This window comes from Micropterus salmoides, unplaced genomic scaffold (genome assembly GCF_014851395.1).
Source record: "Micropterus salmoides isolate LMB-PRFRI ecotype aquatic unplaced genomic scaffold, ASM1485139v1 Ms_hic_scaffold_22, whole genome shotgun sequence".
NCBI lineage: Eukaryota > Metazoa > Chordata > Actinopteri > Centrarchiformes > Centrarchidae > Micropterus > Micropterus salmoides.
This window is the reverse complement of record NW_024041373.1, coordinates 21,703,224-21,715,691: the sequence shown is the minus strand read 5'-3', so window position 1 is coordinate 21,715,691 and position 12,468 is coordinate 21,703,224. Positions and strand designations below refer to the sequence as shown.

Sequence of the window (12,468 nt, the reverse complement as noted above, 5' to 3'; positions counted from 1 at the left end):
TCAACACACAGAAACACATATTTATACATATACATGTGAACTGGTATTACGGACATATGAAAACTCTGGGACAGGCATGAATAATTAACACTTTACTGATCCTTAAAGGAACTACTCTCTTGACCTCTGTCAACAGATGTTACAGAGCCAGGTCAGCATCTCTGGAGCTGGCGGGGCTTCAGTGGCTTGCTTAAAGACACTTCAGCACTTTAGATACATCAGATGTTTGGTAAAGAACCAGATCATCCTCTGTTAGGTTTTGCATATTTTGAACCCAGAAGCAGACTCAGACACAGGCAGTTGAGACTAACAAAAATATATATTTATTGTAAATGGGAGCGGGGAAGGAAGGTGGAGAGAGCTGAGATGTTGTTGGTGAAGGCAGAGGGTGGTAAGCAGTGGCTGAAGGAGCAAGCTGGATGAATGAGAGTGGCTGGCATGGCTTGCTGGTGTTCATTTGGATAGGCAGGTTGAGAGCAAGCAGGTGAGCATGGTCCTGAAGCACAAAGAAAGACAGAATTAAGCAGTTGAATCACATAACAGGATGATAACAAGAAAAACTGAAAAAAAAACTGAGTAAGGCCTGAGAGGTACCTACCACAGTAGCTGACTAAACAATCTAGCGATAAGTGGGTGAAGAGCCAGTGTAAATTTAGACTGCAGCATGATGAGACTGATGAGAACCAGGTGTGCTTGATTAGCAGACAGGGAGCCTGGAGAGGGAGAGTGGAGATCACCGTGCCCACCTACAGACACAGAGAGACAGAAAAACATGCAAAGGAAGCAGGGGAAGGGAGAAAAAGACGAAGACCATTGCATATTGCACAGTGAAGGCTGTGACCATGACACCCTTGTGAAAAAGGAAATACAAACTTTTGGTGTTTCACCATGTGGGCTTCTCTTTGACAGAAGAATATGTGTCTAAAATAATAGAATCTAAAATTTCAAAGATAAAATCTTTATCAAATTCATTGAATGTATAAAATATTATGGTTTTGGTTCTGTGTTTCAACATGGCACTCCATTGTGTGTGTGCGTGTGCGTGTGCATGTGCACGCTGTATGTGTGTATCAGGGATTGGATGTCAGTTACTTTACAGCATGTCTGACAGCCAGCATATGATCCTGAGATAGCGTGACAGCTGCCTTCACACCCCTCTCAACATACACATGCACACACGCATACATATACATACACGCAAATACATGAACGTGCACTGTGAATGACAGCTTTGCCACCCTGTGACATTCCTGCTGCATCCACCTGCAGCCAACAGGCCCAAGGATAGAGAGGTGGAAGTGACGAGGACAAGACGAGGTTGGGATTAAGAGTGTTACTTGAGGCCAGACAGGAGACAGATACAGGGATGGACAAGACACCAAAGGGCTGGTGGAAGGATGGATGGATGGATGGGTGGGTGTCAAAGGTCAGGAAGGATCTAAGCGAAGCTAGGAGAGGGAGGAAACAAGAAAAAATGGGAGGAAAAAGTAGAGAGAAAAAGAGAAAAGGCAGAAAGAATAGATATTCTACCAGTAAGAGCTGGACAAATATTTATCAATGATAGTAGCCTATACTGAAGATAGTGAGCACCCCCAGCCCTCGTCCCCCGGGAAATAGAGACCCTCTAACTGATAAGTGCCAGAGATTGGGGGGGTTGAATGCTGGTGGTGGGAGTGTAGTATCCATTGTTGAGGAGCCTTCATCTGACAATGGCAGGCGACGTCCTCCTCAGTGCTTCCTAATGCAACAAGACACGTCTGACATTCCACACCACATTAATCAAAAGAGAGCTCTGGACTTCATGCATGTGTGGTCAAACAAACATATGTGAAGCACACACCCACACACACACACACACACACACACAACAAGGGTTAAGGGGACATGAAGAAAATTACAGAAAAACAAAAAGCATTAGGGTTGAGGCAGATTTGTATGAATTATTTTCCCCATTAGTTTGCTCTGTATCATTTTGTTGACCTCTTCTTCTTTCCCTGCGTACCATTTGTCATGGTTGAGAAGGCCTGTGTCTCCTCTGACAATGACATGCATGTTTTTGACATAGTCATTGGTCCACATGCTTGTTTGTTAGCATCTCTCTGTCCTCTTCCATTCATTCAGTCCTCCAGAGTTGGCGCAGTGACAATTTGTGGAATATAAAACTTGATTTGATTTCCAGACAGCCGTGAGAAAGGCCCTCAACAGGCTCTCGCAAGGTGAAAATCAAGGGGAAAAAAATACAAACCTGGGCTGCTTGTGCTATAAAGATGAAATGGCCGGAAGAGATTAGAGCAGAGAAAGATTTGCTTTTGTGTAGAAAACTGTGAAAAGAAAGCTTCCATAAAATTTCAACGCAGAAGAAAGCTGCACTCCAGCAAAGTATTCTCACCTGCCAGCAGAATTCACATTAGAGACTCTGTCAAAAGTTCATAAAAGCACATGACACACCTAAAAACCCAGAACAGGCATTTTAAAACCTGAGACATTGTGAATGGGAGCCACTGTACCGACATTAAGGCTTTAAGTACACACAGAAACACACTAATATGCATTGGGGAGCTATTAATGAATATGTTCAGGCATTAGCAGGTGCTTAAAACATTGTAGATGTTTTTGGTGTCCTACTTTAACAAAGACTATAAATACATACTAAAACTACAGACACACATGCAGAGAACCCCGTGCTGTGCTTGGGGGCAGGCTCACCGTAGGCCTTTTCTCAAAGCAGAGGTGATATGTCCTGGTCCACTAATGTCAACATCGCAGCCAGGGTCGGAGAGCCTGTCAAACACACTAACACACAACCTTTTCCACCTAACGCTAACACAGTAAGAGTATGTGATTATGTGCATCCCCAAAATGCCAAGTGCCCCTCTGTCCCTTCTCAATATTTGAAATATTTGAGTTCCTCCATTGTGTGGCCTTACCTTGCCTATAAAGTAAACATGCAGACAACAGATTGTTTCATGCTTTCACTTTATTCAAGTTTCGGTATCTGATCAGCTTTGATGCTCACAAAAAACTTCACGATATTTTAAAAAAGTATACCTGTAAATTAATCAGCGTGACTAATGCCATCTTAATTTACAGTATATAAAAATAAGCTCAGGTGATTGTGGACAGGGTCACCGCTATGCACTGACTTACACCTTTATTCATTGGTTTCCCCAATTTAAAAAAATATCTGCAGTGTGGTACACATAGAATAGTGTGTTTGTGTTTTGCTAAACATATTATGCTAAACATGCCATGAATATATGTCAAGCTTCAAATGTCAAGCTACAGTAAGGCAGGAACGCACAGGCAGATAGTAAATAACTTAGAACACACATCAGGCACTGGAGATAGCATGCGGTGAAGGCATGTAGGCGTTGGAGCGTGTAGGATTTTCCCTGCTAATATGGATATAATGATGTGACTATAATTATATCAGCATCACTGTGTGAGTGTCTGCCTGATCACAGGAGCGGTTGTTTTGCTGATCTGCTAGACAATTCTTCGTGACTCACTCCTAATGAAAGAGAAAGTTAAAGATAGACAGAGGTAACAAGAGATAGATAGAGGTTGATAAACAAGAGGAGACAATGGCTAGTGTGTTGTTTTGACTGCGCTGAGAGGGAAGTGAAGCCGACAGTGAGTTGGCCTACATTCATGTAGCTTTATGTGTGAGGGGAAACAGAGAGACAGCCCTGTGTCTACCTAATTATTCATCCACACACACACACACACAGAGTGTGTGGAATGTTGTGAGGTGTGTTTGTGTGTGCACATATACCGTGTACTGTGCATGATGATGCATAATCTAGATCCATGATTCCCAACCAGGGTTCTTGTACCTCAGGGAGAAGTACAGTTACTTGCGGGGAAAAAGTAGCACAGTTAATTTGAAAAAATACAAATAAAACAACTGAATACTATGTGTTGTGATTGCAAGTGTGAAATTAGCAGAGAAATCTATGTTACATCAAAGTAATGCATAGTTGAAAATGGCTAAACAGTTGAAATAGCTAAAAGTCATGGACAAATGGTTAAAATAAAGCTAAAAGTCAGGGATGATTGGTTGAAGTCCAGCTTCTGCCTCTCCAAGTGTTGCATTTTAGTTACATTTTATAAAAACAATATTGTTTATAAAAATAAAAGCCTTAACATTGAGTTTAAAATCAATGCAAATGCACACATTTTGAACATGACAGGTGGTGTCAATGAAAGGGTTCTTGAGTTCAACTGTCAGGACTGCGGGCGTCCGTCAGACAAAAAAATGTTGGGACAAGTGATCTAGATTGTGTATGTGTGTGTGTGTGTGTGTACATACATCAGTGTCTAGATAACGCAATGTCACTCTCTTTTTTTCCAAGGTGACATACTTGATAACATTTTCACTTTCAGAAGTAGTATTAATCTCCATCAAACGTCCCAAAAGACAAACACACATCCACACAACATATCACGGCACAGTTGTCTCTGGCATTTCAGTGATTTAGAGCGTCATCCCTGGTTGCCACTAGCTTGAAACTGTGATCTTCACATATATGACACCTCAGCTCAACAAGGTCCATAGAAAAACTCAAGCACACACACACATACACACAGAAGGGATGCCTCTGCTCTGCTTCTCCTACCGTCACATTCTCACTTCCTGATTTAGACAGACAGAATCCAATCCTTTGGGACACAGACACACTTCTCTCTTTTGCTCCCTCGCTCCTTCCTCCATTCCTCCCCTTTTCTCGATCCGCTGCTCCCTCTCGTGGGGATGGAGGGAGGCGGGGTTGGAGGTTAGACAGATGGAGGCGGGTGATACACCGATACACATTCAGTCTCAGGTTTGCTCCTGCGGGAATGGTGTGATGGAGAGGAGGAGAGAGAAGGGGATGCAGAGGGAAAAACAAGGAAGTCTCACTCAGGTTTTTTTTTTACCATTCATGAGAAGACAGAGAGAGGTCAGGCAAAGTGCCACTTTTTAAACATATTAATGATGACATCTTGATATTGTATCATTTACTGTATATTCTGTATCAATCACCAAATAGAAATATTGCACATGTCTTGGGAATCATATTTATTGTATACTCATGTCCCCCAAATTCAGCCTGACACAAGTGATATCTTTAGAAACTTTGGGATCTCCACTATAATTTGAAATAAAGTTCTGTGGAGTTTGAACTCTGAAACTTTAAGGTACTGGAAAATATGTCAGCTGTGGTTGATAACCTATTAGAATGTTTAACAATAGAAATATATATGGAAAAAACTAATAATGCCATCATAAGTTATATATATAGAGCACCAAGCTCGAACATGGAAATCTTCAAGGACTGGATGGAGTGTATGTTTACAAAAAAAAAGCAATAAAACCATTTTCATATGTAAGTATTTCAATATTCACCTGTTGAATCCTAATAAACATAAAATTACTGGTGAATTGATTAATACAATGTATGAGTCTATTTCCAATGTGCCACCCCATTTTGATAATATTTTTTTACCAATGATATTGAAAACAACACAGTGAATGGTTTATTGATTAATGATATGAGTGACCACCTGCCAGTTTTTACAGTTTATGATTGCAATTATAGGATTAATAAGCCCAACAAGTGAACCAAATTTAGATGAGTGAGGTCAAAGGAATCCATTAACAACTAAATAAACACTTAAAAACTAAACAATGTTTGGCTGTGCACCACTAGTTTGTAATGACTGAGGGGTTTGAATGTCATTGCTCCACATATTTTTGCCAGGTACTCTCTGCTGAAGGATAGGCATGTTCCAAGCACTATTCCCCATGGCTTTTTACTTGCTCCACAACCTGCTATTATGACAATTCTGCAAGCTTCAGGACAGAAAGAACAACACCATCTCTGTTCCATACACTGTAAAAACAAATACTGTCCTCAAAATTCAAACGACCAAAATAGAGCGTAGAGACTGAAAAATCTTCTCAATGATTGCTAACTTATGTCTCTTGTTTTCCTGTATTTTATTCAGTATTTATTTTGTTCTTTATATTGTCTTTTTTCATTTTTTTAATTGGTGCATATTATTATTATTATTATTATTATTATTATTATTATTGTTATATCAAAATAAATAATAAAAACAACCACCTTTATAGATGATTGTAAAACAAATGAACATCAAAACGGGGACGTAGGGAGAGAGGGAGAGAGAGAGAGAGAGAGAAGCACTGAAAGTCTAAAGTCTGGAGTTGCAAAATCACAGTACATGAAATCGCTGGTGTCGAAAAAATAATAGTACATAAAATAACTGGTGTAGGCTCCTGTGATACATTGGACCCTCTATTTCCTACCTGGGTCAAGAGAGGCAGAGACAGAGAGAAAGTTGACTTCTAGAGTGCTGTGGGGTTTCTTTTTCCTTCTTCCTGCTTGTTTCAACTGTCACTGCTGTCTACAGACGCTTCAGGTCACTGAGAGGCTACCGCTCCATCTACCTGTGTTTTAGCACATCACATGCCGCACTGCACCCAGCACACACACACAAAAGGAGAGTCCATATCAAGGAGCTGCACAGGAAACTGGGGTTTGTTTATATGGATTGAGTGACCTGGCAATGGTTGTCAATTAAAGGAAGGAAGACAGGGGAAAGGAGAGAGGAGGTGGAGAGGGAGGAGAGATCTATGAACAGTGAAGCCTTCTTGTGAAGAAGTGAAATAAATAGGTAAATAATAGATCCTGGGGATGAATTATTGAGGGAGTACATTGATGCTTTCATGCTGGGGAGCTGAGCTTACATTTTTAGGTTCATTCATGAAAACAAAGTTCATGGAGGAACGATGAAAGGAGGATGAGTGGGTGAAGGAGGAAGACGGTGTTGCTAAGTCAGGTTTCAGTTGAGAGTTTGCTGCAATACACTTTCTACCCCCAAACACTCACTGACTCACTCACAGACATTGGTACACTTTGACATCACTTTTATCAGGATCCAAGCATGAAACATGCGAGGACCCTATTGATAGAAGGAATTCTTTTCTTTCTCCAAAATGAATTGCATTTTTGGCGGCCTTAACATGCTCAAAAACTTCCCAAACTTTGCACAAAATTCAAGGGTGGCTAAAATTTATATGTCATATGGTTTTCGGGCATGGACGTGGCAAAATGGCTTGCTAGCGTCACGACAGAGCAGCACCGGGCCACGTTTCACCGAATTATACAAACTTTTTGTGGCAGATGTATCATGTCCAGACCTACAAAAATGCTTCTGGGAGTGAGGCCCAAACCCAACAGGAAGTTGGCCATTTTTGGCGATTTACCGATTATGTTCTTTAACAAACTCCTAGAAAATGAATCCAATCAACTTCAAATTTTCGCTGTGCAATCTTCATTGACGATGAAAAGTTGTGCTAACTGTAAAGTTGTGCTAACTGTAAAGTTGTGCTAACTGTAAGTTAACACGATGATTCGCCATGAAACAGGAAGTTGTTATAACTTCAGTGTGCATGCTCACATCTGTACCAAAATTACCATGTATGTTCAGTCCCACCCTGAACACATCCATTATGCCAACATTCACTCAAAGTCGCCACCCACTGGAAACAGGAAGTGTACTCGGCCCCACCCACCTCAAAACAGCCTTAAGTAATTGATAATGCTATGTTGAAAACCTTGTGAGTTTTTGCGTAACGGCTTGTCCGTGGTGTCGCGTCAAATTTCGATGCTTCGCCATGAAACGGAAAAATGTTGTAACTTCACTGTACACATGTCTGTACCAAATTTCACATGTGAAAAGGGTCAAGCCCTGAACAAATCTACATGCCAAAATGTACTTATAGTGCCACCTACTGGCAGCAGGAAGTGACCCTTCAACCTGTTTGACCTAGATGCACAAAACTTTTGTTGCCCATGTATCATCCCAAGATGCACAAAAAAGCAGGTGTGTGTGCAATGTCAGCCCATTTATGGCCTATTACAGGGTCCTCATGCAGAATTAAATGGATGGACTTCAGTTTTTGGCTGTGCAATCTAAAGGCAATGAAGATAAAAAGTTATGCTATCTGTCACTTTTCGTCAATGTGCGTGTCCATGGCATGATGTCAAATATTGATGATTCGCCATGAAACAAAGCTGAGTTCCGCCCTGAACACATCTACATGAAGAAATTTTCACTCAGTTTCACTGGCCACCTATTGGCAACAGGAGCTAAGCCCTTTGTGACAAAAAATCATTTGATTTTCGTGGTATTTTCTCAGCATGGTCCACACTTCATGTATTGGTACACAACATATAATAAGCGGGCGTTGTCTATTGCCACCTATTGCCAACTTTTTTACTATCCTTCTACTCATATCTGTTTTGTTAACCTGTGATTCTTGTCTTTATATTTTATCTATTTCATTGTAAGTGTGTTATTTGTAATGCAACCACTACAGTATGTTGTATGTGCTGCTTCAATCCATGTCAGGACACTCCTGAAAAAGAGATTTTAAATTATTGCGGTGCACATTCCTGGCTAAATATGGTTATATACACACACACATCTGAGCTTTCATCTCTTATTCTGTACTACAGGTGAGAATTTTGCAATTTAATAATATGATATTTTCACAAAGTCAACAATTGTTTCCTCACTGTAGTACTGTATATGTTGAACTTTAAAGACATGTAACGAGAAAGAAAAAGCTCAAGTTTGAATGCAATGAGTCAAACTGAAACTGCTTCTGGCTGCTCACGTAGACACTGGACATAAGACACAGACTCCCCCACACACATAAAGACACACACACACACACACACACACACGGTCTCCCTTTTGGGTGCCCTATAATACCAGATCCTTTTGAGCTGACAGGTGACAGAACAGTCTACATCAACATAGGCTTATTATAATGCAAAAACACACACACACACACACATATATATATATATATATATATATATATGCCCTGCTGCTATACAATACACAGCTCCAGACATACCAGGGCTGTACATGCCCAAGAGGCAGAGGCTGTTCCCTGACAGCTGGTGGGAGACAGTGGTGTGACACTGTGGGAGACAGATGGATGTGTGTGAGCCTGTGTGTTTATACTGTGCTTTTATGTTTGTTTGTTTTACATTTTCTTGCACTATAATCCCATTTTTAAGTCTGAAATCTTTCATGACACACGCAATTAGTGTAGTTTGGCATAAAGGCACGGACGGATCTCCACATACACTATACTGTATATGAGATGATTTCATACGCATTATAGATGTTTTCTTGTGTCTGACTAATATCATTATATAAAATCTTCTACCTTGTCTGCATATTAATTTACATCACAGGGGTCCTAATCAATGTGTATTCGTAGGGTTGCCTGTCTGTGGTTATACTGCCAACTAAAAGCAAAAATACCATACCTGTGCCAAGACTCATGCAAAAAGGACAAAAAGCTAACCTGGATGACATTCTGTATTACTACGTATCACCAATGTAACAGTCAGTAAGCTTGTGGATTTAGTGTTGGTGGTACTAACATGTCACAGGACATGCCAGTGAAGAATAAAGGAGACTCGAGGAGGCAGCAACCTACCCAGGACTGCTGGCACGGCAGCCAGGGGCGGGGCCAAGACAGCATGGCACACGTCGACCTCAGACCCCCCTCATCCTCCCCCTTTCCCCACGGGCTCTGACAGGCGGCACGGGAACCCCTTGGCCCAGTGAGGGGTGGACAGCCATTTGACAACTCCCCACCTGCATGACCTTTACCATGCTTGACCCCCTGCAGGAGACAATCACCTCATAGCAAACAGCCCCACGGGAGATGTAGACACACAGCACAGGCAGGAAGACACACAAATAGACAGACATACATGATGCACACACAGATTGACAGAAAGTTAGATGCAGGGACAGTTACATGTGACATCCTAACATGCTTGTGATGAGTCAATCAGACCTGTCTGGCTGCTTTCCAATAACAGAAGGGCTTCACTAAAATAACATCACAACTTTTCTTCATAACAACAGAGGGCTGTTTCACAAAACCAGGATAGCGGATTAGGCCGGGATTTTCCAGATATCCTGGCTGAATTAAGCCTTGACTCAGTTTCACGAAAGCAGTAGCACATAAATTACCATGGCGATTCACCAGGTTTAGTTAATCCTGGTGCCTTATCTGTTCAGTCAGCGGTCACACCGATCAGAAACCAAAGTGTTTTTTTCAGTCATTCCATGTTCTTATGTAGGCCTATGTGTTTTGCATATTTTTCAGTATTATACTTTGCACACAATGAGCATCAGCGAGTAGGTTTATGTGAAATAAAAGCACTTGTAAAGAATAAATGATAAATAAAAGAAAAAGTAACACGGTTACAAAGTGTGCATACATATCAATTAGCACAGCAGGAATTGTTCACCTTATACTTACTACATTGGCAGACTGGCTGTCAGACTGTAGGATTATAGCCTCAGGGTGAAGTTACAGATATGATACAGTCTTTTGTCAGACGTCAGAAAATTAAGTGTTTAATGCTCAAAAACATCTGGGGGAGGACCGTCAGGCTCCCCGCTCATATATCTCAGCATTGAATATTATTTCAAAATAGGGTAAAATGGGTAATACTATGAAGAAAAGAAGTACTTTTGTTGTGAACTGCCGCTATATAAATAAAATTGAATTGAATAGATGTTGATTAGTGGTTGTAATTAATACTTGCTACTTTGCTGAGTGACTTATTAATGTCCACTGCTCACTTTTAAGGTATGACATAACATTACCATTCATGGTAACGTTATAATTATGACAATTTCAGTTAGGAGCAGTGATACTTTTAGCTAATTACTTATTAAGTCGGACCTCTATTGTCTGCCACGTTTTTTCTCGCTGTTTTAATACTGCAGAAATGTTTCTTTACTTATTTTTTTTATATTATGTGCATTTTTTCATCAAAGAAATACAATACTTAGTTACTACAGTGAGTAACAGCGAATTAAGTATGCTGCACACGTCTTTTCCATTTCAGCATCATTGACTCTGTGATCGACCGTGTGGTCTCTTGAAGAAAGCTATTGACACCCATTTATCTGAATTACTTACACCTGGCTTGACATAGTCGCACCTTTTGAGCCTGGTTTGGCCTTTGTGAAACTGATAAAGCCAGGATCCACTGATCACACTGGGTCAAGCCTAGCTTTATCTCTTATCCTGGATTTCTAAATTCTGCTTTTGTGAAACAGCCCTCAGCTTGTTCAGTCATTTAGTTGCCAGGGTAGTCTAAGGATTTGCTCAGTTTTGGGATCAAGCCATTCACTTATGTGGGCAGTGCCACTAGTAGGACCTCGTGGAACAAATGTGAAATTTGTTCAGTCAGTTAGTCAGCAGTTCACAAAGAGAACATTTTCTGTGTATTAGTCAGTGAGCATTTAACCAGTTTCCGGTTCCAGAAATCTGAATGGATGCAATAACAAAGTAGCAATGGCAATGGTCAAGGTGTAACATGAACATACAACACGTTTCAATTTTTGGGACTGGAGAAGACCAAGTAGTCTATATGGCAAAGTAAAAGAAGCGGCAAATTGCAATTGTTTTTACACTGTATTTGTAAGAAGTTCTTTTAACCTGGATTGTCCTTGATGGAGTCTGTAAATTAGTTTGTGAGATATGTTAAGTTCAACAGACACGTTAACATTGTAGAAAAATTTTCTGGAAAACATCTTGTAAATATTTTAGCCATTCCTAAAACTTTATTTTCAACAAAATATTGAAGTGTGAACAAAAAAGGTTCCTGTTTTTGCTTTCAAATTACAAGGACTACATGATCATTTTTGATGTTATATTAAATATTTTTAAGTATGGTGGTCATATTATGACAACTTTGTCATATTGGGTAACTTACTTCACATTTCACAAATAAAATTCTTTGCAGCATTTATTCTTGACTTCGAAACTGAAGTCGGAATAACAATGTCAGCTAAGTTTGGTTCTTCAATGTTAAGTCAAGGTGAAAGACAACGTCATTTTGAACATCTATATTTCCTGATCTGAAGATCATGTGATATGATTGAAAGCTCCAGAACAGCTTCTTAATTTACCTTGAGGTAAGGTGATTTTGTCAACAAAATACTTTTGTTATTTCCCTGACTTCTGAAATTTTTACTACAAAATATGCATTAAAATAATTTAGTCGTATACATGCGTATACTGTACACGATCATCCACTCCATGCAAATCTTTCAAACGTTTATTTCTTTGTGCTATTTGTATTGTTAACAACTTACAAAAACACTTGTAGCCTATATAGACATTTCAATTGGTCATTGGTGCTTTTTATATATACACAGCCGTATTCTTTCACATACTTGTGTACATATTATTGATATGATCTATATTTTTACATTTATTTTTTCACCATTGTTGTTCCCTGTATTGTGGGTACTAATTATTCATTTTGTACCTATACTTAGCCAATAAAGTGGATTTGATTCTGATTTAAAGAGAAATTATTATTATTATTACGAGTAGGAGCTGTTGTT

At 39.9% G+C, this 12,468-nt stretch overlaps 1 long non-coding RNA gene across 1 annotated transcript; it reads right to left on the bottom strand.

Annotated features, from left to right (window-relative positions):
* Positions 1-300: 300 nt before the first annotated feature.
* Positions 301-734, bottom strand: LOC119917568. The gene is made up of 2 exons (XR_005447301.1): positions 599-734; positions 301-496 (listed from the first exon to the last, which is right to left on the bottom strand). It is a non-coding gene; the product is annotated as an uncharacterized LOC119917568 (long non-coding RNA).
* Between the last annotated feature and the right edge of the window lie 11,734 nt (positions 735-12,468).